The sequence below is a fragment of the Solanum verrucosum genome, unplaced genomic scaffold (assembly GCF_900185275.1).
Source record: "Solanum verrucosum unplaced genomic scaffold, falcon-dt-bn FXZP01000970.1, whole genome shotgun sequence".
NCBI lineage: Eukaryota > Viridiplantae > Streptophyta > Magnoliopsida > Solanales > Solanaceae > Solanum > Solanum verrucosum.
Window position 1 is genome coordinate 41,456 of NW_026020119.1, and position 24,595 is coordinate 66,050.

General features: G+C 35.7%; 1 pseudogene; it reads left to right on the forward strand.

The window, feature by feature from the left end:
• The first annotated feature begins 4,742 nt into the window (after window positions 1–4,742).
• LOC125825713 (uncharacterized) overlaps window positions 4,743–24,595 on the forward strand; it is a 36,511-nt pseudogene continuing 16,658 nt past the window's right edge.

Genomic DNA, 24,595 nt, shown 5'->3' on the forward strand with positions numbered 1-24,595 from the left:
CATTGGGACGATTGTGTTTTCCTATTGTGTGGGGTAGGTTCATTTTTGCTTTGTTATACTACATGAATATATGAAAGTACTGCGTATGGATTGCCCTAATTGTGCATGAGAGTAATTGAATTAAATATGCCATGAATCATGACTTGACTATATGATTATGGGAATGTACTTTGTGATTGTGATTGTGGCTTGTTGAATGGATCGGGTGTTGCGTTCCGTCACACTAACTTGGATCGGTTGCCATGTTTGGGCATAGTTATGGGATCGATTGCCACGTTCCAAAATAAACATTGGATCGGGTACCACGTTCTGGTATGCTAACAACTTGGGTTTGAGTTCCTTGAGAGAACCATTGACTTGACATAATTGTATATCTTGTAGTGATGAAGTTGCACGTTGTTTGTAATTGATATTTGATTTTATTTCCCCGGAATTGTAAAGGATATGATGACCTATTTATGTTTGTTCTACTATGTTGATTGAACCTATTATGTATCTCGTTGTTGAATGAAATGGGAAGGGCCAAGGGTTCAAGAGTGTTAGTGTTGAGAGACAAGGGTTGTTCGTATGTTGTAAGGGTGAAAAGTGGAGGTAGTGTACGTGATGTAATTACTTAGATGGATTTCACCATGGAGGAAGGAATTCGTGGTTGGTAGCTAGAAAGCTTGATGTAATGTGCCATGTGGCAAGGGCAGGGTAACATAAAAGAGAAAGTAAGGGTATGTCGTGGGAGGTTAGTCGGGATGCTTGTAGTTGTAAACATGTACTTTCTTATGCATTTAAACGGTTAGGCTAAGATCAAGAACTCCTAGTGAGTAGGTGGAATGAAGAGGTGGTCATTAGTAAAGGGGTACAAATGTAATTTTGGGGTATTCCAGAGGGGGTAAGGGTGGAGAAGCGAGTGGTTTATTGCATATTCCTGCAAGTTGATTTCTTCTGTTATGCGGTGGGTGTCGGGTTGACCGATGATGCCTACTAGTAGGTGTAGTTTTGTACTGATACTACCCTTGATATGCCTTTTTGGCATAGTCTGGATGCAGGGTCGGTGATGTTTCATTAGGTGAAGACGAAGAAATTCTCCAGCACCTTCTATCTTTCCCTCCGTATGGTGGGAGCTGTGTATTTTACTTATTTGTGTTGTTGCACTCTTAGTAGCTCTTGTACATGTTTAGACTAGATCCTTGGGGATTTTACTACTTTACAAGTCTTAACCAAAATTGTTTAAAGAGTTCTTATTTATAAAATCCTGCTATTTCATTATCTCCGTTTTTCGTTAATTTTCCACGTGTTTTAACTATTGGGATAAGAGGGTTCTCCTACTTAGGTGGTAGTATGTAGGTGCCCGCATGAACCGGTGGGTTGGGTCGTGACACTTGTGGTCAGTTAAGACATCAACATGGACACCATATAAGTAGTGGCTCAATATCTTTAAGGCAAAAACAATCGCCGCTAGTTCCAAATCATGTGTAGAATAGGTCTATTCATGAATCTTAAATCGCATTGAACCATAAGCAATAACCTTCCCATTCTACATAAGACCATACCCTAGTTCAATCCTTGAAGCATCACAATAAACAACATACCCATCAGACCATTCCAATTAAGTCAACACCGAAGATGAGGTATGGTTATCTTTCAATTCTTGGAAACTCATCTCACACGCTTCAAACCATACGAACTTGACTTTCTTTTAGGTTATTGCCGTCAATAGATAGGCAATCGAAGAAAACTCTTCCACGAACCTCCTATAATAATGGGCCAAACCCAAGAAACTTCAAATATCTGAAGGGGATACAGGTCTAGGAAAACTCTTAACCACATCCATCTTCTTAAGATCTACCTCAATACCATTCCCTGAAACAATGTGACAAAAAAAGCCACAGATCTCAACCAAAACTCGCATTTACTAAACTTTGCAAATAATTGTTGGTCCTTGAGGACTTGTAACACAATCCTCAAAAGATTAGAATGCTCATCCTTACTCCTTGAGTAAATAAAGATGTCATTGACAAACACAAACACAAAATGTAAAGATACAGTCTAAACCTTATCATAAAATCTATAAATGTGGTCAGAGCATTAGTCAACCAAAATGAAATTACCAAAAACTCATAATGACCACAATGAGTCTGAAAAGTCGTCTTTGGAATGCCATCTTCCTTTACCCGTAATAAGTGATAGCCCGACTGGAGCTCAATCTTAAAGAAGTAGCTCTCTCCTTGGAGTTGATCAAACAAATCATCTATCCTTGTAAGAGGATACTAATTCTTAATGGTAACCTTGTTCAATTGCTAGTAGTCAATGCGAAGTGAACCATCCTTCTTATCAACAAACAAAACTGGAGCATCCCATGAAAAGATACTCGGTTGGATGAAACCCTTGTCCAACAAATCATTCAAATGCTCTTTCAATTCCTTAAGTTCTGCAAGAGCCATACAGTTAAGAGGAATAGAGATAGGTTATGTATTGCGGAAAATGTTAATACCAAAGTCTAATTCCTTTCCGGGTGGAACACTATATAAATCATCGGGAAACACTTACAGAAAATCATTAACAACGGGGGCCGACTCAAAGATAGGTGTTTCAGAATCTAAATCCCTAACCCAAACAATATGGTATATGCAACTCTTAGAAATCATCTTTCTAGATTTAAGACAAGAAACAAACTGACTCTTAGGTATGGAATTTTCCCCTTTCCATTCTAGGACAAGCTAATTTGGAAATTGAAATTTGACCACTCATGTTCTACAATCAATAGAAGCATAATAGGAATGGAGTCAATCCATACCAAGAATAACATCAAAATCTAACATATTAGGCTCTACAAAACCAATATGAGTGACTCTTTGTAATAAGGAGACCGGATAACTTATATAGACTTTCTTAGCCGCAATAGATTCACCAATAGTTGAACAGACAGAAAAAAGTTCTATCAACACATCTGGAAGTACATCAAACTTCATCGCCCCATATGGCATCACAAAAGACAAGGTATCACCGGGATCAAGTAAAACATAAAAATCAAGGTGAAAGACTTTGAACGTACCAATAACAACATTAGGAGAACCCTGCCCGTGAAGATGTTCAATAACATTAGTCCTACTTTGAGTAGGATTCTTTCAAATACTATTTTAATTACTTAAGGTTTATTTTAAAATTATCATTGATACATTGAGACATTCTGAGCGTGGAGAAAGTCATAGTTTCCTTTTTTAACCTATTTCTTGGTCGATTACTTTGGATCAAAACTTTGTGTTCGTGATTGAGTGTTGATAATCAAGAAGCTTGTTGTTTGCTATTATTATAAGTCTATTAGATTATGCTTTTGATAATTTCTACTATTGGTTTTCTTGAAATAATGAGCGGCTAAACACCGTAACTAGGGTTGTGGGGCTGTGACTAAAACATAACTAAAGATCCCAATATGAGTAACGTTTGATTGAAAATTCCATATGTTGTTTCTACTTTGTGCTAAAAAGTGCTCACATTACAACTTGCCTGTATTTATCACATGTTCGAGAGAAAAGTGATAGTTAGGAAAAGCTAGAATCAAACTCCATTAACTTGTTTCGAAGATTAGAGCTCGAGAGAAGATAATCTTCTAAACAAGTATGAAAGGGTAAGCTTCAAAGCACGCGAATACCAATAGGAGAAGAGTGAAACTCATCTTATAGGGCTCAAACACGTTTAGATGTGTCTAACTTACTAGGAACATATAATATTAGAAATTAACAATTATTTGTATAGAATTGGAGAGTGAAATAAATGTCATGGGGAAGATAATCCTAGTCTCGTTAAATAAGTTATTAACATCTTGGAACTAATGTTTGCTCATTTTGACTGTTAATCTTAAACAAAAATTGGTTACTTAAACTCAAATAACCCAATATTTACTTTTCGTAATTTAATCTTTTTGGAAATAATAACCACAACTGAATAAAAGCGTCAATAAGTTTATTTTTTCTGTAAATTCCCTGAATTTCATTTGAGGAGTAAGTTTGGACATATCAAATTTTGGCGTTGTTGCCATGGAATTTTGGTTCAAAAATACTCTACTAGCTATTACTTCAGTTGTAATTGTATTTCTTAATTTTACTTCTTGTTTCTTGTTTGTGTCATTTACATAGGAGTGCACTAGTGCCTACCAAACACTAGAAGTAAGGTAGAACTATTCATTCCTCGCATTCTCGAGCAATGTTAAACCATAAGGAAGATGGTGATACACATGAACTCGAAGCCCAGAGGCAGAGACTGTTACAAGATGCTAAGGCCAATTCTAGAGGTTCTCAACATAATGTTAATGATCTGAATAGGGTGATTGAAGAGAATTAAGGGGTAGAAGAGATATTCCATTCTAAACACCAACCACCAGCTCCAAGTGGTCGAGTCCGACAACCGGCGCATATGGCATTTGAAGAAGATGGCTTAGAGCTACATACAGTTGGAGCTACTCGAGCTATAGTACTATAAGTACTACCTTCACGAATGAACTTCACCATTACTAGCACTATGATCCAACTGCTGAACTTGAACGGGATTTTACAATGAACTGCAGGTGAGGATGCAAACCAACACTTGATGAATTTGTGGCAATTTGCAAGTCGACTGAGATTCCTGGAGTAAGCCAAAATGCTATGAGGCTGAGGTCTTTTCCTTTGTCTCTAAGTGGGGAAATAACAAACTGGCTGAATGAGTTGCCACATAATTCAATGAGAACTTAGCCAGAGCTGAGGGAAGTTTTCATGGAGAGGTTCTTCCACGAAGCAAAAGAGCTCAAGATGAAGGATGAGATTGGTTCTCCTAAGCAGCTACAAAGTGAAGCAATGCATGACACATGGTGGAGATTTAACCAAAATCTGAAGAAATGCCCAAATCATGGCCTCACATACAGTAATTTGACACAGGTATTTTACATGTAGCTGAATTTTGTAACTAAACAAGTGGTGGATACAGTATGTGGTTGATCGTTCATGAGCAAACAATTTCCACAAATTATGGTTGTCATGGATGAAGTGTCAAAGAACAACAGAGCTTGGCACATAATAGATGTAGAGGTGGGAGAACTTTGGTTCACTTTTGAACTATCAGCTGAACAAAGAAAGAGAGAGGAAGAATGGGACCAAGACATGGCCCACATCAAAACTCAAATGGACATCCTCATGAAACATCTCATTTCGGTTCCAGAAAATGTAAACTTAGTAGGTGCAGCAAAGAAGTATAAAGAGCAAGATGCTGATTTTATGTGGAGGCCAAGTATTTCAACAATCAGGGGGATTTCCTAAATTATAACTAGGGAAACCAAGGCTAAAATTCTAGAATTCAAGGTAGGAACTATCATAGAGAAGATCAGTATGATAGACCAGGGAACTGGGAACAAAACAACTGGAAAAACAAAGACGGTTAAAAAACTTAGCGTAGTGGTGTTTATGTACCTCCAGGTAACAAAGATCGAACAGGTAGTAGTTCCAGCATGTCCAAGATGGAAGACATGTTAGCAAAGGTTCTACAGAGATTTGAGTCTACAGATGTGGGAGTCAAATAGTTGAGAAAAGATTTCTCCAGCATGAGTCAACTTGTGAACGAACCCAACGCTATGTAAATATCACATACCTCATAGGGATCAACCCTTGGCAAAATCCACAAGCCTAACTTCAAGAACGCGATGAATTCTTGCTTCTTCTCCTCTTTTCTCCTCTTCTTTTCTCTTCTCTCAAAACCCTCACTTAACTTTATGAAGCATAAACTGAACCAATTCAGTTTAGACCCCAACTTAATTACCAAAAACGAATATAATTAATTGGGTAGTGAAAATACCATAATACCCTTCCAAATTCCGGTTGTGACTTTCCTGATAAATACATCCCGGCTTCAAATGGGCATATCTTCCTCATACAAACTCGAAAATGAACAAACTCGGTGGAGTTGGAAAGATAATTCAAAGATCTTTCCTACGGTATCTTGTATCCCACCTAAATCATCTCGTGCTAGGAGTTATGGTCATTTGAAGTTGACCCAAAACTCATATTTAGCTTAACTTGTCAAACTTTCCAAATTTGATTATTTCCAAAAAGGGTTTCTGTCAAATTCTAGTTCTTTCAAACAGTGAGGTGTTACAATATCTTCCCCTTGGGAACATTCGTCCTCAAGTGAGATTACTCTTAGTAGGCTAAGGTGTAACATTTAACATCTAGCTTAACACCCAACAAGCAAAATTTAAATACAGCATGCCTAGTTAAAATAAATGCCAAGAAAAGGACTAGTACCTTAATTTGGGACTTCTCCGGATTCGAAGAGATGTGGGTATCTCTTCTTCATATCCTTCTCAGCTTCCCAAGTAGCTTCCTCAAAAAACTGATTTCTCCACAGAACATTGATTGATACTACCTCTTTTGTTCTCAACTTGCAAACTTGGCGATCAAGAATATGAACATGAATCTCCTCATATGATAAGCTATCCTTAATACCAATATCTTCAGTGGGTATGATAAATGAAGGATTTCCCAACACTTCTTCAACATGGAAATATGAAATAACGGATGGACTACTACTAACTATTGCGGTAGCTCCAACTCATAAGACACATTACCAATCCTTTTGGATATTCTGTAAGGACAAATATACCGGGGACTAAGCTTCCCCTTCTTACCAAATCTCATAACACCCTTCATGGGTGAAACCTTTAAGTATACCCAATCATCTACTTCAAACTCTAAGTCCCTTCTTCTAACATTAATGTAGGATTTCTGACGACTTTGCGTTGTTTTCAACCTCTCTTGAATAACCTTCACTTTCTCCATAGCTTGATGAACTAAGTCTGGTCCTATCAACCCAGCTTCACCAACCTCAAACCATCCAATAGGAGATCTGCATCTTCTCCCACAAAGAGCCTCATATGGAGCCATTTGGATGCTAGAGTGGTAACTATTGTTATAAGTAAACTCAATGTGAGGTAGGTGATCATCCCAATTACCTTTGAAATCAATCACACAAACCCTCAACATATCTTCTAAAGTCTGAATAGTGCGCTCCACTTGACCATCTGTCTGAGGATAAAAAACAGTACTCAAGTTCACCTTTAAACCCAAACCATTCTGAAATGACTTCTAAAACTGTGCAGTAAATTGTGCACCCCTATCTGAAATAATGGAAACTGGAACTCTATGAAGTCGTACTACCTCCTGAATATATAACATGGCATAATCCTCTGCTGAATGGGTAGACTTTACCGGCAAAAAGTGGGTTGATTTTGTCATTCAATCAATAATGACCCAAATAGAATCATGTTGCCTGCGAGACCGTAATATACCATGAGTTTACGATATTTCTAATACATTTCACTTACAAGTTGTGTGTGTCTAGGGCATTTTTGTATTGGTTTTTATGTGTTTTTATCATATTTTGCAGGAAAGATGTTCAGGCACGGAAGTAAAGAGACAGCTGAAAGAAATGCAAAAAAACTGCATTCACAGAAGTGATCTACAGACCATAGGTCCATTGACGGTCCGTAGGTGATAGCCGTAGGTCAGCAGGCAAGGCAAATCAGGGAAATCTTACCAAGGGTGCAACTACGGTGGCCATTGACGATCCGTATATTGATCTACGGACCGTACTGTTGATTCGTAGATTGATACTGTGAGGGTTCCAGTACCTAATTTTTGATGATTTTAAGTATGGAGCTACAGAGGGGGATTGACGAACCGTAGATCGATCTACGATCCGTACTACAATTCCGTCGTTTGCTTCAGAGAAGATGAAATATTTTCTAAGTCCTGGCTAACGGAAGGGACTCACCGACCGTAGATCCATTGACGATCTGTGAGTCAGTCTCATGGAATGAAGATGCGTGCCTAAACAGACTTTCCTTAATTTGTTTCCTTTTTATTTAGGACTTGTTTTCTATAAATAGTGTATGTAAACCTCATTTTTGGGGGTTAGACATTATTATTCTAGTTTTACTTTGTGACTGGGGAGATTAATTTGCAAACCTAGCAATTATTGATTTCCTAAGTTTGTTTTGAAGATTTTGGTTTTGCAATTCAAGTTGAATTTCTGGGTTTATTATTCTCCTTACGTAAGTTCATGATTTCTTCGTCTAAAACTATGAATTGTGTTCTTGCTAATATGGGTAACTAAATCAACAACTAGGATTGTGGGAACCATGAGCGATTAACAAAGTATGAATAGTAAATAAGCAATTCTTGATTAGTATTTTGCATGCATTGATAATTCTTCTGTCTAGAAGTCTTTTTAACGGTGGCCAACGTTAGAACTCACCTTGTTACTACTTGCCGGACCAATGAGGTAATTAACAAGAAAAGAATTATCAACAGAGATTTAGTGTGATACTATCTAATAGTCTAGTGTCGATTAGTACGAAGTAATAACTAAGCCAAACATTGATTATGATGGCTAATATGAGGTATAGGTAAGGGTTAGTAAATTATACACACGTAGCCGGACCAAGTTGCGGGGTGAAATTCTCTAGATGCCGGATCAAGGATTTAGAGATACATAACTTACCACTTTGCATGTGATATATTAGGAAAGGATTGTTATTACTAGGATTACTGCGTTATGATCTTGTGGGGAACATGTATACCCTAGTTAATTCTCTCATCTTGATAACAACAAAGATTGACTTTTGTTTATTGATCACTTATTGAATTTTTACAATTTGTTTCACAAATTCCCCCTTATTTAATTAATTGTTTCTGGAAGTAATTTGACTAATTAAATATAATTGTTGGTTAAAGTAAGGTCTAAACCATTTTCCTCGTGGGATCGACCCCAACCTACAAGTTGGGTTCTTTAGTTGATAACGATCGCTTATGCTTCTTTAGGGAGGTGTAATTTGAGCGTATCAAATTTTGGCGCCGTTCCTGGGGAATTTGGCTTTTAGATTTATTTTAACTACATCATTGAACGTTAGTCAAATATTTCCTAATTTTACTTTTTCTCTTTGTTTTTGTCTCTCTCAGGTTCTGACTCTACTGTATGCCAAGTACACGGATCTAGGGTGAACCACTTACTCCTTACGATCCAGAGTTGAGCCGCACTTTGCGAAGAATGAACAATCCAGGAGATCCAGTTAATCCTATCGGAGGAAACCTAGGTGATGCAGTTGAGTTACAACAGCCGAGGGTAGTTGGTAGGGACAATCAGATTCCAGCTGACAATCAATTGCGAGATGCATTGAGGGTGCAAGATCCACCAGGCCCACGACAACATGACAACTATCGGGGGTAACGCCAATATAGCAGACTCAGATGGACCTATTGTCCCACCCCCTCTACCTCCAGGGTACACATTTGTGGTGACTAGTAGCTTGATGCAGATGCTTACATCATGGGGCTTATTATCAGGATTGCCATCGAAGGACCCACATGCTCACTTAGCCAATCTAAGGGTGGTTTGCAAAAGTTTTGTAGGTAGACAAGACTTGGATATGGATGTAATCGGATTACGAGTGTTCCCTCTATCACTGACAGGCGATGCTGCAGTATGGTTCACTGAGCTTCCTTATAACTCAATCTTTACATGGGACCAACTGACGGATGTTTTCCGAGCAAGGTTTAAAACATGGTTTTCAACACTGTGTATTTAGAAATACAATAACAACTCTATATATATGCAAAGATACAATATGAACTCTGTTTGTGTATGGAAACACAAATATTTCTGATGTATATAAAAAATACAAAATACTGATGTGGGAGTTTCTCTAACCGACAACCATCACTTAAAAAGCTATCGTGATGATACAACATTTTGCCTCACACTGCCAGGGCCGTCCTATACCTTGTTAGGGGTATAGAACCTGAACTACTAAGTGGATCCACTAGTCTATGCTAAAAAACACTAAGGAATCATCTAAAAAGTATGACCCTTTTCTACCAATGGTGACTACATGGTTTATGGGGGCTGTGAGTTGTCTAAACTCTCCCCCATATCGGTGCTCAATACTACTCCCAAAATATGATACTAGCTATTATGTTGTTTTTATAAAACAAAACATACTTATTTGTGTGATTTGAGATAATTGCTCAAAAACATAGCTCAAAGGCTATCTTGGAAATCAAGGTTTCCTCTCTTGCTTAATTGTGAAAGCATTTACTCTTTTCTGAAAACAATCTTAAAGCCACTTTGGAAATCAAGGTTTCCTTTCTTGTTTAATGTGAAAACATTTTAACTCTTTGGGAATACAAAGTCCCCATATACTTTGAAGAAATGAACTTCAACTTTACTTTTTACTCAACTCAAAACTTAAGTCTTAAAACAAAGTTAAATCATTTGTAAAAGACTTGTGGAAGACTCTATGAACTTCTCTTGACTTGGATCTTAGCTTCTCTTGACTTGACTTTTAACTGATCCTTGAATTGAATTATGGATTCTAGGATTGAGATTTGTGATAGGAAAGATCACATGATGTTTAAGAGTGTTTTTAGATAGTTAAACACGAGAAAAGATTAAGAAATCACTGTCTGAAAGTTGGTCCGTGATGCGGAGATGCATTTAATTATTTGGTCATGAAATAAATTTGAGGCAGAACGGTCCATGACCACTCCGTGATGCGAAGAACAAATTGTCAATTCTGAGTAACAGGTCCGTGACGCAGACCTGGTACCCAAATTCTGCCGACTTGTTCCTTCTTCGTTTTCTAACCCCAAATTGCCTAAATTCAATTCTTTTTCTCCAGTTCTCTTTAGATTCAGATACCCAACATATTTACACAAGAATATAATCAAACCTAACTCTAAAATCGAACTTAAACTCTCAAGAACTTCTCAATCTCATCCCAAATTCAAGAACACACATCAAGAACATTCAAACTTTCAACTTTTAAGATGAATTCATGCTAAATTAAACATGTTTGGCGCGTGGGTGAACGAACACAATGTTTTGTCAACTCACATACCTTGTAGGGATCACCCCTTGACGAAATCCACGATCTTAGCTTCGAGAATTTGACGATTCTTGCTTCTTCTCCTCTCTTCTCTTCTTCTTTTCTCTTCTCTAATACCCTAACTCAATATTGTAAAAGCATAAACTGAATCCTATCAGTTTAGACCCCAATTAATTACCAAAAAAAAAATTAAGTCTGGGGTATAGAAAAGACAGTAATGCCCTTCTAAAATCCGAATTAGACTTTCCTTATTTGAACAGCCCAACTTCAAATGGGCATATCTCACTCATACTAACTAGGAATCGCCCTTCTGAGGTCTATCTTCGAAAAACACGTGGCACCCTGAAGTTGATCGAAGAGATCATCAATTCTCGAAAGAGGATCCTTATTGTTCATAGTCACTTTATTCAACTGACGGTAATCTATACACATTCTAAGAGAACCATCCTTCTTCCTCATATATAAGATCGAAGCGCCCCAAGGCGAGACACTTGGTCGAATAAAGTCCTTCTCAAGGAGATCTTTTAGCTTTTTAACTCTGTTGGTGCCATCTTATATGGCAAAATAGATATCAGACGGGTTTCGGGAATAATATCTATACCAAAGTCTATTTCTCTCTCAGGAAGGACTCCGAGTAGATCATCAGGAAAGACCTCTGGAAACTTACTAACAAATGGAACTAACTCGATATGAGGTGTCTCAACACTATAATCATTAACTCAGACTAGGTGATAGACACACCTCTTAGAAACTAACTTTCTAGCCTTAAGGTACGAAATGAAACGATCCTTAGGCACTGCTAAACTGCTACTCCACTTTATAACTGGCTCAGTAGGAAAGTATAACTTAACAAATCGAGTTCTACAATCAATTGAGGCATAATATGCATGAAGCCAGTCTATACCAAGAATAACATCAAAATCCACTATTTTTAACAAAAGTAAATCAACCACGGTGCTCTTGCGATTGACGGAAATGACACAATCATGATAGACTCTCTCATCAAGAATAGACTCACCAACAGGTGTAGAAACACTGAAGGTCTCACGAAGTTTCTCAGGAAGAACATCAAAATTCATCGCAACATATGGAGTCACAAAAGTTAGACCAACTCCTAGATCTAGCAAAACATAAAAATCAAAAGTAAAGACTTTGATCATACCAGTGATAACATTTGGAAAATTCTCTTGCTCTTGACGACTAGTGATCGCATATAAGAGGTTTGTTCCTCCGCCAGTCCCTGAAGTAGCTCCTCTAGGTGCAGTCATGTCTGGTGGAGAAACTGAAGAATATTAGGCTCTATTGCCCCTATTCCCATTTCCTTGTGTGTTCTTAGGACACTCTTTCATGAAGTAACCCTTTTGACCACACTTGAAAAAACTAGTAGAGCCATTGCGACATGCACCTAGGTGGTTCCGACCACAGGTAGCACAACTTGACTTAACATTCTGATAGCCTCTCTGAACTCAGCATTGGTTACCTCCCATTGGGGTTGCACTTCTGGTGCATTAGGTATCCTTTGCTCCTCAATGTCCATCCTAGCAGGATGACCTCAGAAAGCTGTTCGTGGAGGCATGATCTTAAAGACACATGCAAGCATGAGTTAGAAGGAAACTTTATAGAGAGTAACTTTATCATACGAAATGAATATGAAAAAAGTGAGATAGTTCCTAAATGCTGCAACCTCCAAATTATAGCGTGCTTCACACCGATAACTAGGACTCTACAGTCAAATCTTCATAGACCTCCTAGGACTCTTGAACTCTGTGCTCTGATACAAAGTTTGTCACGCCCCGAGCCTACACCCTGGGCGGGACTGGAACTCGAGAACAATTGATGGCCCCAAGTGAACCCTTGGTCTGGCTTACTACTCAGCGGAAAACTTTAGTCAACATTTAAAACAACTGAAGAAATAGATTCATAACTAAAACTTTGAATTCATAAAGGAAAAGACATTCCACTGGCGATAAGGCAACTCAAGTCTTATAATCAAAACAACTGAAATGAATAAGACTAGTGAACTAGTAACGTCTAACTATCTATGAAGCTTCTAATAACTAAGAGGGATGTCGGGACAAGACCCCCGATCATCCTAACAACTGCCTAACAAAAAAATAAAAAGGGATCTTCCGAAAAGCATGGAGGCTCACCAAATGACTCTGAAATGCTTAACTGGATCAATGAGGCGCTGGATGTTGATCCTGGTTACCTATATCTGCATCATAAAATTATGAAGGCCAAATGGTATCAGTTCATTGAATGTACGAGCATGCGATGGGACAACCAAACATGACATAAGCTTGAACTGAATTTTGAAAGAACACTTACCGCAACTTTACTCAACTCATGAATACTCAACTCAAATGCAAAATTAAACAATAGTAAAGGTGCATTTTATATAAAGCATATAAACAGTGAATAACAACTCAAATTAATCATTTAATAAAGTAATATAATTATGTGGGAGTTTCTCTAACTGACAAGCATCACTATGAGCAATATGATGATACAACGTCTCACCCACGCTGGCAAAACTGTCCTATAACTTGTCGGGATATAGAATGCCTCAACTAAGTGGATCCAATAGTCTATGCTAAAAAGCATTAAAGAATCATCTAAAGAGTATGACCCTTTCTACCTATGTTGGCTTCAAGGTTTATGGAGACATTGAGTTATTATGAACTCGTCCCCACATCGGTGCTCAATACTACTCCAACAATACTCAGCTCATATGTTTGAAAACAAAATCTCCTTCTGCTGTTTGAGATAATTACTCAAAAACTAGATCAAAGCCTCTCTTGAATATCGGTGTTTCCTCTCTTGTTTAAATTTGAAAACATTTACTCTTTGGGAATACTTAGTTCCCATATACTCTTTTTGAAGAAAAGAACTTCATTTGTTACTCTTACTTAACTCAAAACTCAAGTCTTAAAACAAGTTTATGGCATTTGCAAAAGACTTTTGAAAGGACTCTAAGAACTCTCTAGACTTGGCTCTAACTTTCCTAGAATTTGAATTTATGGATTCAAGGATTGTGATTTGTGATAGGAAAGACTTCATGATGTTTAGGAATATTTGTAGATAGTTAAACATGAGAAATGATCAAGAAATCACTGTCTGGAAGCAAGTCCACGATACAGAGATGCATTTCAATATTTGGTCGCAAAATAAATTTTGAAGAAGAAAGGTCCATGACCGCTCCGCGACTCGGAGAAAAATTCTATTAAAGGGGGGCAGGTCCGCGACGCGGACTGGGTTGCCAGGTTCGCCCAACTTTTTCCTTCTTCGTTTTCTAACTACAATTCGCCTAAATTCGATTCTTCTTCTCAAATTCTCTTTATATTCAGATACCAAGTATATGTACACTAGAATCTATTCATAACGACTCAAAAATCAACAAAATTCCCTCAAGAACTCAACAATCCCAACTTAACTCAAGAATGAAAGCCAATATTCAAGAACACAATTCAAAATCTTCAACTTTCAACTTTCTAAAACGAACTTCGCTGAATTAAACATGATTGGTGTGTGGGTGAATGAACCCAACACTATGAAAGTCTCAGATACCTCGTAGGGATCAACCCTTGGCAAAATCCACAAGCTTAACTTCAAGAACGCGACGAATTCTTGCTTCTTCTCCTCTTTTCTCCTCTTCTTTTCTCTTCTCTCAAAACCCTAACTTAATTTTATGAAGCGTAAGCTGAACCAATTCAGTTTAGACCCCAACTTAATTACCAAAAATGAATTTAAGTAATTGGGTAGTGAAAAGACTATAATACCCTTCTAAAATTCGGTTGTGACTTTCCTTATCTAGACAACCCGACTTCAATTGGGCATATCTCCCTCATACGATCTCGAAAATGAGCAAACTTAGTGGCGTTGGAAAAATAATTCAAAGATCTTTCCTACGGTATCTTGTATCCCACCTAATTCATCATGTTCTAGGATTTATGGTCATCAGAAGTTGACCCAAAAATCATACTTAGCTTAACTTGTCAAACTTTCCAAATTTGATTATTTCCGAAAACGGTTTCTTTCAAATTCTAGTTCTTTCTTTCAAACAGGGAGGTGTTACAAAAATGGTGTGAGTATACGTGAAGGTTCCCCAACGAATTACGGAGGTCCTCAATAAGTTTTTTGAGAAATTATTTTGGGTGATCCGGGCACCAGATCTATGGGCTAATACACATGAAAAATTGGGAAATTAGGGTGATTCTTAAAATAAGGCTTGACAATGCGGAAATGGGCGTTAAAAAATGGTGTGATTATACATGAAGGTTCCCCAACTAATTACGGAGATCCTGATAAAGTATCTTTGAGAAAAAAATTTGAATGCTTTGGGCGCCAGATCCATGACACACACACGAAAAATTTGGGAATTTGGGTGATTCTTAAAAAAATGCTTGTAAATGCGGTAATGGGCGTTAAAAATGATGTGAATATATGTGAAGGTTCCCCAACTCATTACGGAGGTCCTCATAAAACTTTTTGAGAAAAAAAATTGGGTGCTCCGGGAGCCAGATCCATAGGCTAATACACACGAAAAATCGAGGAATTTGGTGATTCTTAAATTATAATTATATAGTGCAAACAAATCTATAATTTGATAGTGTATATAACTTAGATCTATTAAAAAACATAGGTTTTTCTTTTGTGATGACAAATTAGAACTCTAATTCCTTCTTTCTTTCTTCCTCTTTTTTTGTTTGGTGGTGGCATAAATGTAGAAAGCAATACACATTATTCAAAGATTAAAGCTTTCAGATCTAATTTAGTTTGTTTATAGAAATGAAAAAAAAGGAACATGAAAAAGGATAACAAAAAGAAGAAAGCATACCTTAGCACAAATCTGAAACAACTTCACCTACATGAAAATTAATTTTGCCTGTCCAAAATGACATAAAAACACACACAAAAAAAACAAATTGTTAATCAATTTGTAATATCAAGAAAAGTGAGAAAAAAGGGTGAATATATATTTTGGTAACAAAGATTAAAATGATGTATATACTTGCTTTAAAAGTTACTCCTCCGTTTCTATTTAGTTGTCACCATTTTAGGTTTCAAGCTCCTTAAGAAACTGGTAACTTTACCATTGTACTTTTATTTAATGTTTTCTTGATGTTAAGTTTTTAATAAATGAACTTGAATTAATTTATTTTGATTAATTAATTTGACCAATGAACATGAATTAATTATTAGTTTTCCAATGTTGGTCAAATGTATATTTTCAAAGGTAATTACTCTCAAGGGCAAAATAGAAAGAACATTGTCATTTATGTATTGATTTTGTAAAATGATAAGTACTCCCTCTGACCACTTTTAATTGTCATGTTGCGCTTTTCAAAAGTCAATTTGACTAATTTTCAAAGTTAAATTAGATTACATTAATTCGATATATTAAACAACAAATTTAGATATTTAAAAACTATACGAAAAGTACTATAAATTACATTTTTTTGCATATCAATATGATGAAAAAAATACATTGTAAAATGTTAGTCAAAGTTCTTATAGTTTGACTCTAAAAAGGAAACCATGACAATTAAAAGTGGGCGGAGGGAGTATTAAGGAACATCTATTTTTAGTGAGGAAGACATGTAAATAAAAATAGAGAAAGTAAAATAATCACATGAAGTGCATGAATATGATAACAAAACATTGGGTATAACAATTAAAGAAATAAAATTAAACTAGTTATAGAGAGGAAAATGAATCTTGGGAAAGTATATGAAATTTTAAAATTTTCAACAAAAGAAGTTATGGATGAATTTGGAAAAGAATGGAATGTTATTTTTTAAATTACTAAATTCAAGGACTCAATTATTTGTCTTTTGTTATTAAAAGAAATGCATTATTTTATATTAATCAAATTTTAATATTATATCTTTTTTTATTATTCTAGATCGAAACAAGTTGATATGACCCCACCCACCCCCCCTTCTGTTTTTACGTCGCCATTGTCCTTGGTATGGTGATGTAGGGGAAAAAAATAAAATAGAGGATTTGGAAACCCTAGAACAAACGAGTATTTTTATTACTACTGTGGATTGGTTATTTGTCATCACCGACTTAACTTATGATGTATTTGGAAACCGTAGAACAAACGAGTATTTTACAGAGAGACGACAAGGAATTTCATTAATAATTAACTGCTTTGAGAATCCTCAAAGAATAAACCTATATAACTCTCCACTCAATGATTAAACTAAAATTAGTTGACGCATGTATAAAATGTATATAATATATGTGTATGATAGTGCGTAATCATGTATACAAACTAAAAAAAGGTAAACAATAAATTTGTACGATAAATGACATAATTGTCCTTCCAATATAAGTTCATGTCTATGTGTTATATATTCATGTTAACATGATACAAAGTTTTTGATTAATAAGGGTTTGTGGTGCAGTGGTAAGTACTCCTTCATCCTTAATCAAGAGATCTCAGGTTCGATTCCTCTTGGGTATAGTGTCGCCTTTGTTTGGGAGTGTTCCAACGTGAATCTGAATTTAGTCGTGATCTTATATAGGTATCGAGTGTTTTGACATGAATATGAATTTAGTATCACAAATTGAAGAAGCGACAGATCATACATTAGTCTTTTTCATTAGAGTGCTGCATTTTTCGCTTAAAAGTTTTTGATAAAATAATATATTATGTATATATAATTATAAAAAAATATGTATATAATTTGTCAGTCCGATTAGATTATATCTTCAAAAAAATGTTAACAAAATAAAAAAACAATCAAATATTATTGATTTTTCTTTTTTTTTTAAAAACAAATAAAAGTCAGTTTGATTCAACTTTTCGAATTGAATCAATTTTTATATAAATCGTAAACCCTCTAATTGTAAATATTTGATTAATGATTGATTAAAACCTAATTAGGTCATAACCTTGAAATATTTCCCCAATTTAGAGACATGTATTTCCTCCTAAGATTAAAAAGAATGTGGCTATAAACACAAAATATGTTGATCGATTTTCTTATGTTTTTATTTAAAAAAAAATTAAAAAAGATTGTAATTAATATATTTTGTATAATATCTAAAATTTTCAAATTAACTATGACTTTGAATTATGGAGAAAGCCAATTATATCTACAATTTTAAAGTCGATTAAGATTTTTGCTTTTATAATTTATTTTTCTAATATTTAGCTAGTGTTTGGCCAGATCTAATTTTAAGACCATATCATTCAATATCTATTTGACCATATATTTTGAATCAAAATTTGAAAATATATCATTAGATATTCTTTTGACGATATAGTTTGGATAAGATTTTAAAATTTTGTCATCAAAAAAAATTCAAGTTCCAAAAAATGGTCTAAAATAGTTCTTAGGAGAAATTCACTTTCTCGCACAATTTTTTTCCAATTAAAAATGAATGTCCAAACACAACTTTAAGTTTCAAAATTTATGGTCAAACCAGATCTTAGTATCTTGAAATCAATTAAAACTTTTGTTATTAAATATTCACTTTTACTTGATTAGTTTAATAAATAAAGAGATAATTTCTCATTTGATTTATATTTTGTCTTTATTATTAATTATTGTCATTTTATAATAGTTTAAAAAAATATTAAATTTATTATATGTAAATAATAATATAGTAAAATTGTCATTTTATAAATTATTGCTCTGGTGTGTCAAGTCAAAACTATTTATCTACAAATTTGAAATTTTCATTAAACTGAAATAATCTTTTGAATTAATTAATTAATTATTTATAATTAACTACAATCTACATGGTACAATTATATAAAAGGACATATAGATGTTGGTCTCTTGAGTCTATCATAGCAATAATAATTTTGTGATTTTGTTGAAAATTGCATAGCTTCTGCTGTTAATACTTGAGATAATCAAGTATTTTTTTTGTCATTCTCCCAATAATTTTTCACATGCATTTTTGTTTCTATTTATTTTATTTTTTAAAAAATTATTCTTGTTTAAATCTTTATATGAAAACTCTTGTTTTTCTTTTACTTGTATAAGAATGAGGGCCTTAGAAGATCTGATGAAAAAGTGTTTAGTTTTCGTGGACGTTTAGACATAAATTTTATAAAATCTGAAAAGAAAAAGAAAGTTGCATTTAGAAAAAATGTTGAATTGATCTCTCAGATGGTCTCAATCAACTAATAGTTCTTACTACTCATAAAATTATTTTCTTTGTTGAAAAAAATTGAAATCAATAGAAAAGTGACAATGAGATAATAGATATTGGTTGAGTGAGACCAACTCTGTTGTTGTTGTTCTTTTTTAATATTATTATTATTATTATTACTTTTTGGTCTTTGTGTCTAAACAATAAACTTAGGGAAAATTATGTAATTACACAAATTAAAATAGCATAATCTCTAAAAAAAATTATCATATGAATAAATTACAAAAAATTATTTTTTACTTCTCTCTTATAACATCCGGATACATACTCTGAAAAATCTGAAATTATTATAATTTTGAATGTCACGACCCAGACCGTCGTGAGTGACACCCACACTAACCCTCCGGTGGGGGAACTAAAACTACAGCCCAACTAATGGACTTAACCAAAGAAATACGCATTTAAAGCTACTGATGCAGGTTTAAATAACAATAAAAATGTAGTCCCATAAACTCCAATGGTTTAAATAAACTAGCCAAACTAATGTGGAAGAACAACCCCTAGAACCTGAAAGTCATTGTACCAAAACTATACTAACGACAAGTCTAAGAACAACAGGTACAAAAAACCAAACAACACCTTAAACAAATAGTATGAGTCCGAAAAGAATGGACTTAAACAAGAGAGATCCATAGCAGCCTGAAAGAACTGGCTCATCCTTGAATTCGGTCACGCTCAATAGTCATCTAGCTAAGATCTATCAATAGCCGTCTGAAGATGCCCTGTACTCAACAAAGAACAAGCAAGTGCAGTATCAGTACACAATCACAGTGTACTGGTAGGATCACACGACTATCCCAAAGGTGAAATATACATAAGCAGTCACAACAAAGTAAAACACGCATATACAATATTAGTCATCACTTACCAATAACGCATAATTTCACAAGTCTCAAGAGATACAATTATCCTTTTAGAGCAACATACAGTCTTCCAATATCAATTATCATTAGATATGAATGTAATCATCACAAGTATATACACAACACAAAATTCAATGGTCATCTCAGGGAATCCAATTTAATGGCTTCTTATGGAACCCAAACCCAAACTGTTAGCATACCGGTTCGTGGTACCCGATCCAAGTTAGTGTGCTGGAACGTGGCAGCCGATCCCATGTTTATGTCGGAATGTGGCAACCGATCCCATTTTTATGCCGAAACGTGCCCACCGATCCCATGTTTTTGCCGAATTGTTGTAACCGATCCATTCAACAAGCCACAATCATAATCACAATGTACATTCTCATAATCATATAATCAAGTGTAGATTCATGGCATACAATGATTCGTTCATACTCAATTACATCAGGTGTAATCAATAGATTTCATTCACATACATATATGCATTACAATGAAGCAATTACAAACATATATCACACCAACATGAAATCACAACCATCACCTATCTCGAATCCAAGCTTAAATCCCCTAAGGCACTTGAATCTTCCATTTTCGAATTCTTCCAGCTTGTTCGTGGTCTACAAACAGTAATTATAATACAGGAATCAATAAACGAACACTAATTACCCAGATTTCTAACAATTCTATCAACCTTAGATCAACCCATGATCTCAATTAGAGTTGTTTCCACCATGAATTCTAGATCAAAACCTTCCCCCATCGATAATAATCCAAGAAAATAGGTTCTACGGATCGAAAAATAGATTAGGGGAGTAAAATCCTTACCTTTAGTTCTAAAAGAGGTGGAAAAGCTTCAAGAAATAGCCCTAGGTCGTTTCTTAACTCTTAAGAACGAACTTTTGTAGAGAATATCATTTTTGGAGGGTTTTACCATATTGAAGTCACGACTATCCACTACAGTGGGATCCTGCTACAGCTGGATGCATGGAGACAAAATGTTACCCGTTCACGCTAAGATCATTTTCAGGAGTTCTATTCACCTGAATTCAATTTCGTAAAGTCGTACGGGTTCCTTAACGTCTTAGCTATCCACTCATGTAATCAAATTCATTAATAGATCTCTCATTTGTTACCCCGATTTCCCTAGAACTCATTGACTGTGATTTCGTCCAAATCTGGACTAGGCTAGGAAATCTCAAGTTACTAAGAAAAAGTTTTGTAGCCCCAATTCTTTCCCCATTGGCTTTTCCATAAAAACAGAATCAGGTCGTTACAATAAATACCAATTTACCCATCACTCGTTCCAGAGTGATCAACTAAGAAAGACTGGCTAAAATAAAGGTAGAGTAGTATCTGAATCGTCGAATTACTAGGGATACTTTTCTCGCCTGCACATCTTACCGAATCTCATTACCCCCTATGGGTTTCACATCTCCAACCCCAAACCAACCAATTGAATACCTACACATCCTCTCTTATAATGCCTCAATGAAGTCATCATAATGCTCGAGGGATAATTATTGTTGTATGTACACTTAGCTAACCACAAAGTTATTCCCAATAACCACCAAAGTTTGATCGTACACATGTCTGCAACATGATATCAAGGACTTTGACACAAAGACGAATCCTTTCTCACATAACCATGATAAAATCGTAAATCAAAACTCGCCACAATTAGAGGTGAACCTGAACCAACCAACACACAATCATAATACCCGAACAATCATAGTTCTTATCAACATCTCCATCTCACAACCCAATTTCCCATGAGTTTAAGTTATAAAAATTTTGGTCTTTAGAAATCAGATACTCATCGAGGGATATGTCCAAGCATACAAACCCTCCAACAACACTATCAAAATGCTAGATTTAGAATTTGTAGATTACCTCTTAAGAACAGTAGAATTGGACCCAATGATCACCACATTCAACCATACATAATCGATATATGATCTCGACGACAAGATGAAATATTAGATTGTCAGACAACCATAAATACACATGGTAGCTCTTCTATGAACTCTCATAAACAAGGTGATACATGTTGAAGTACTAAAATACTTTTAACAACTCCAAGACAACACTAATTATGTCATTCGAAATTACCAAATATTCCCAATCTTCCCACTTAACCAACAAAACATCGCAGGATTTGGTACCCCTGATCCTCCACTAGGGATCCACCCAGAAATTTGGAAACACACAAGAGCATAGCTAGTGAATCATACTCACAACACTAACAACCATCATAAACACTCCGACCTTTTAGCTTACTCTAACCCAATATTTTTTAAATGAAGATCTTTCTTTGGTACTTAACAATCAATAGTAGTAAACTTACGACTCACCCCAGTTGTAGTCCCTTCCAATGTTCAATACCGGATAAAATTGATCATTTCTCACCTTGCAAATTCATACCTTGACAAAATACATCACCACGAATATAGACTCGCAATGAAAAATCTGAATTGTAATTTCCACAATATAATAAAATCCCTTTCTCTATCAACATTAGCTTCTTCCTTGAAGATTTTATGAATTCATGGACCTCCGTTTATCATTGATCGCATCTCCATCGATCTTACCATATATTTCGCTAAAATTTCAATCATACTCATTACTAAACTCAAAAACAAAACCAAGCACTTGTCATCACACTCAAGCTAATGTTCACACACTCCTTTCTCAAGTCTTTTTCAATAATTTATAACCAATCTGATGGACTTGTGACACTATTACCATAGCCACATCAAAACGAATGAAATCACGTTTCTCTGAACCCAATTATCTATCCCTCTGAAGATACCTATTTAGCCTTTCGAATCAAATACAATATTCTTGCTCTCGCCTCTCTCTAAAGGCTACACCTCATCCCACTATTTTTCTTGATTATGACTCTAGCTCTTTTAAATTCTATTTGAGTGGTGTTCCACCATCTCTTAAAACTTATCATACCACCACGTTTCTCACCCAGTATTAGAAAACCACGACTTTAGATATTCGCAAGTCGTACTTACTATACAAAATTTGCTTAACCAAAAATCTTATTATATAGTTGCATTCCATCACAATCCATCACGAACTCATACTACCATTACAATTGGTTAGCCCTGGCTATCACTACGAAGTCAACCTTTTCATCGGCATGTCACCTCAAACTTAGGTATACCCATCAAATTCAAAAGTACTAGCCCAATTTTTATACACATTTTCTTACTAAAATACTACAATTACCTTCACCTAAATATACTCGTTTGGACTTTCATTATCCATAAGCTTGTCATTTCGGTATCAATCCACTCATTTATGGCTTAAGATAGGATCATCGGTCCTCACACCACCATCTTTCTTCTTAACAAACAAGACAGGACCACCTACGTGGAAACACTAGGAAGATAAAACCTTTATCAAGAAGATCTTGGATTTGAGCTTTAAGCTCTCTCAATTCTGCCAGATCAATGTGATAAGGAGTAATGGAGATGGGGAAAGCGCCCGGTTCCAAGTCAATGCAGAAATCTATATCTCTATCTGGAGGCATACCAGATAAATTAGTAGGAAACACTCCTCAAAATTTGGATACTACATTAATAGACTCAATTGAGGGAGACTCAACCTCAACATCCTGAATATGAGCCAAATAAGACAAATAACCCTGCCCTAACAGTTTCCTACCCTGCACGAAAGATACGACCTTAGTTTACTTAGGCTTGTACCCCCTTCCCACTCTAATTTTTCCCTACTCGGGGTCTCTAGAGTTACCTACTTAGTATTATAATTAAGCTCGGTATAATAGGGGTACAACCAAGTCATGCCTAAGATTATATATCAATTCAGTCATATCCAACATAACCAAATCAACCCAAGTCTGGAAATTCATAAACACACAGGGCAACACGATATACAGGGTGACTATGTCTAACTCTTTAACTGGGGTAGAACATGGATGGGGGCATCAAGTACATCTCAATTCATATCAAATCCCAAGACAAACTCAATGGACACATAATAATAAGTCGAACCCGGATCAAACAACACATTAGTCATCTGGTCACAAACAAGCATAGTACATGTGATCACTACATCAGATACATCAGCGTCGGGTTTTCCCAGAATGACATAAAATTGAGCCCTGTCATCTTGATGAGCAACCTCCTCGCCTAGCTGCACCACTCTTCTACCTCCATTACCATTTCCCCGACCTCCACAGCCTTGCTGATTTCCTCCTCATATGCACAGGTTCTCCATAATTTTAACACACTTTATAACTTATATTCGATTGCTGAACATTGAATTAGATCGTGGGGGTTAGTTCGGGTATGATTCAGAGTCCATAATTATGACTAGGGGAAAACAGGGGAGACAAGGCTGAGATTCTGTCTGGCCCTGTCCTACTCTTGCGAGAGAAATCCCGCACTGGCGATCTCGCCGTGGCAGGAAAATCCCGTCCCAGATGCCCTAACGGAAACAGAACCTTTGTCGACAATTTCTGGGGTTCCTCTCTTTTCTATATTTCCCCTAGATTTCCCTGCTATAACTAGACAATAAAGAAAATCCCTTTAGCTAGGACAATCATTATCTACCCCTCGATCAACCCAACGAAGTACACACTTTAGAATACTTTTACATCGTTTCAACAATACCACACACAAAT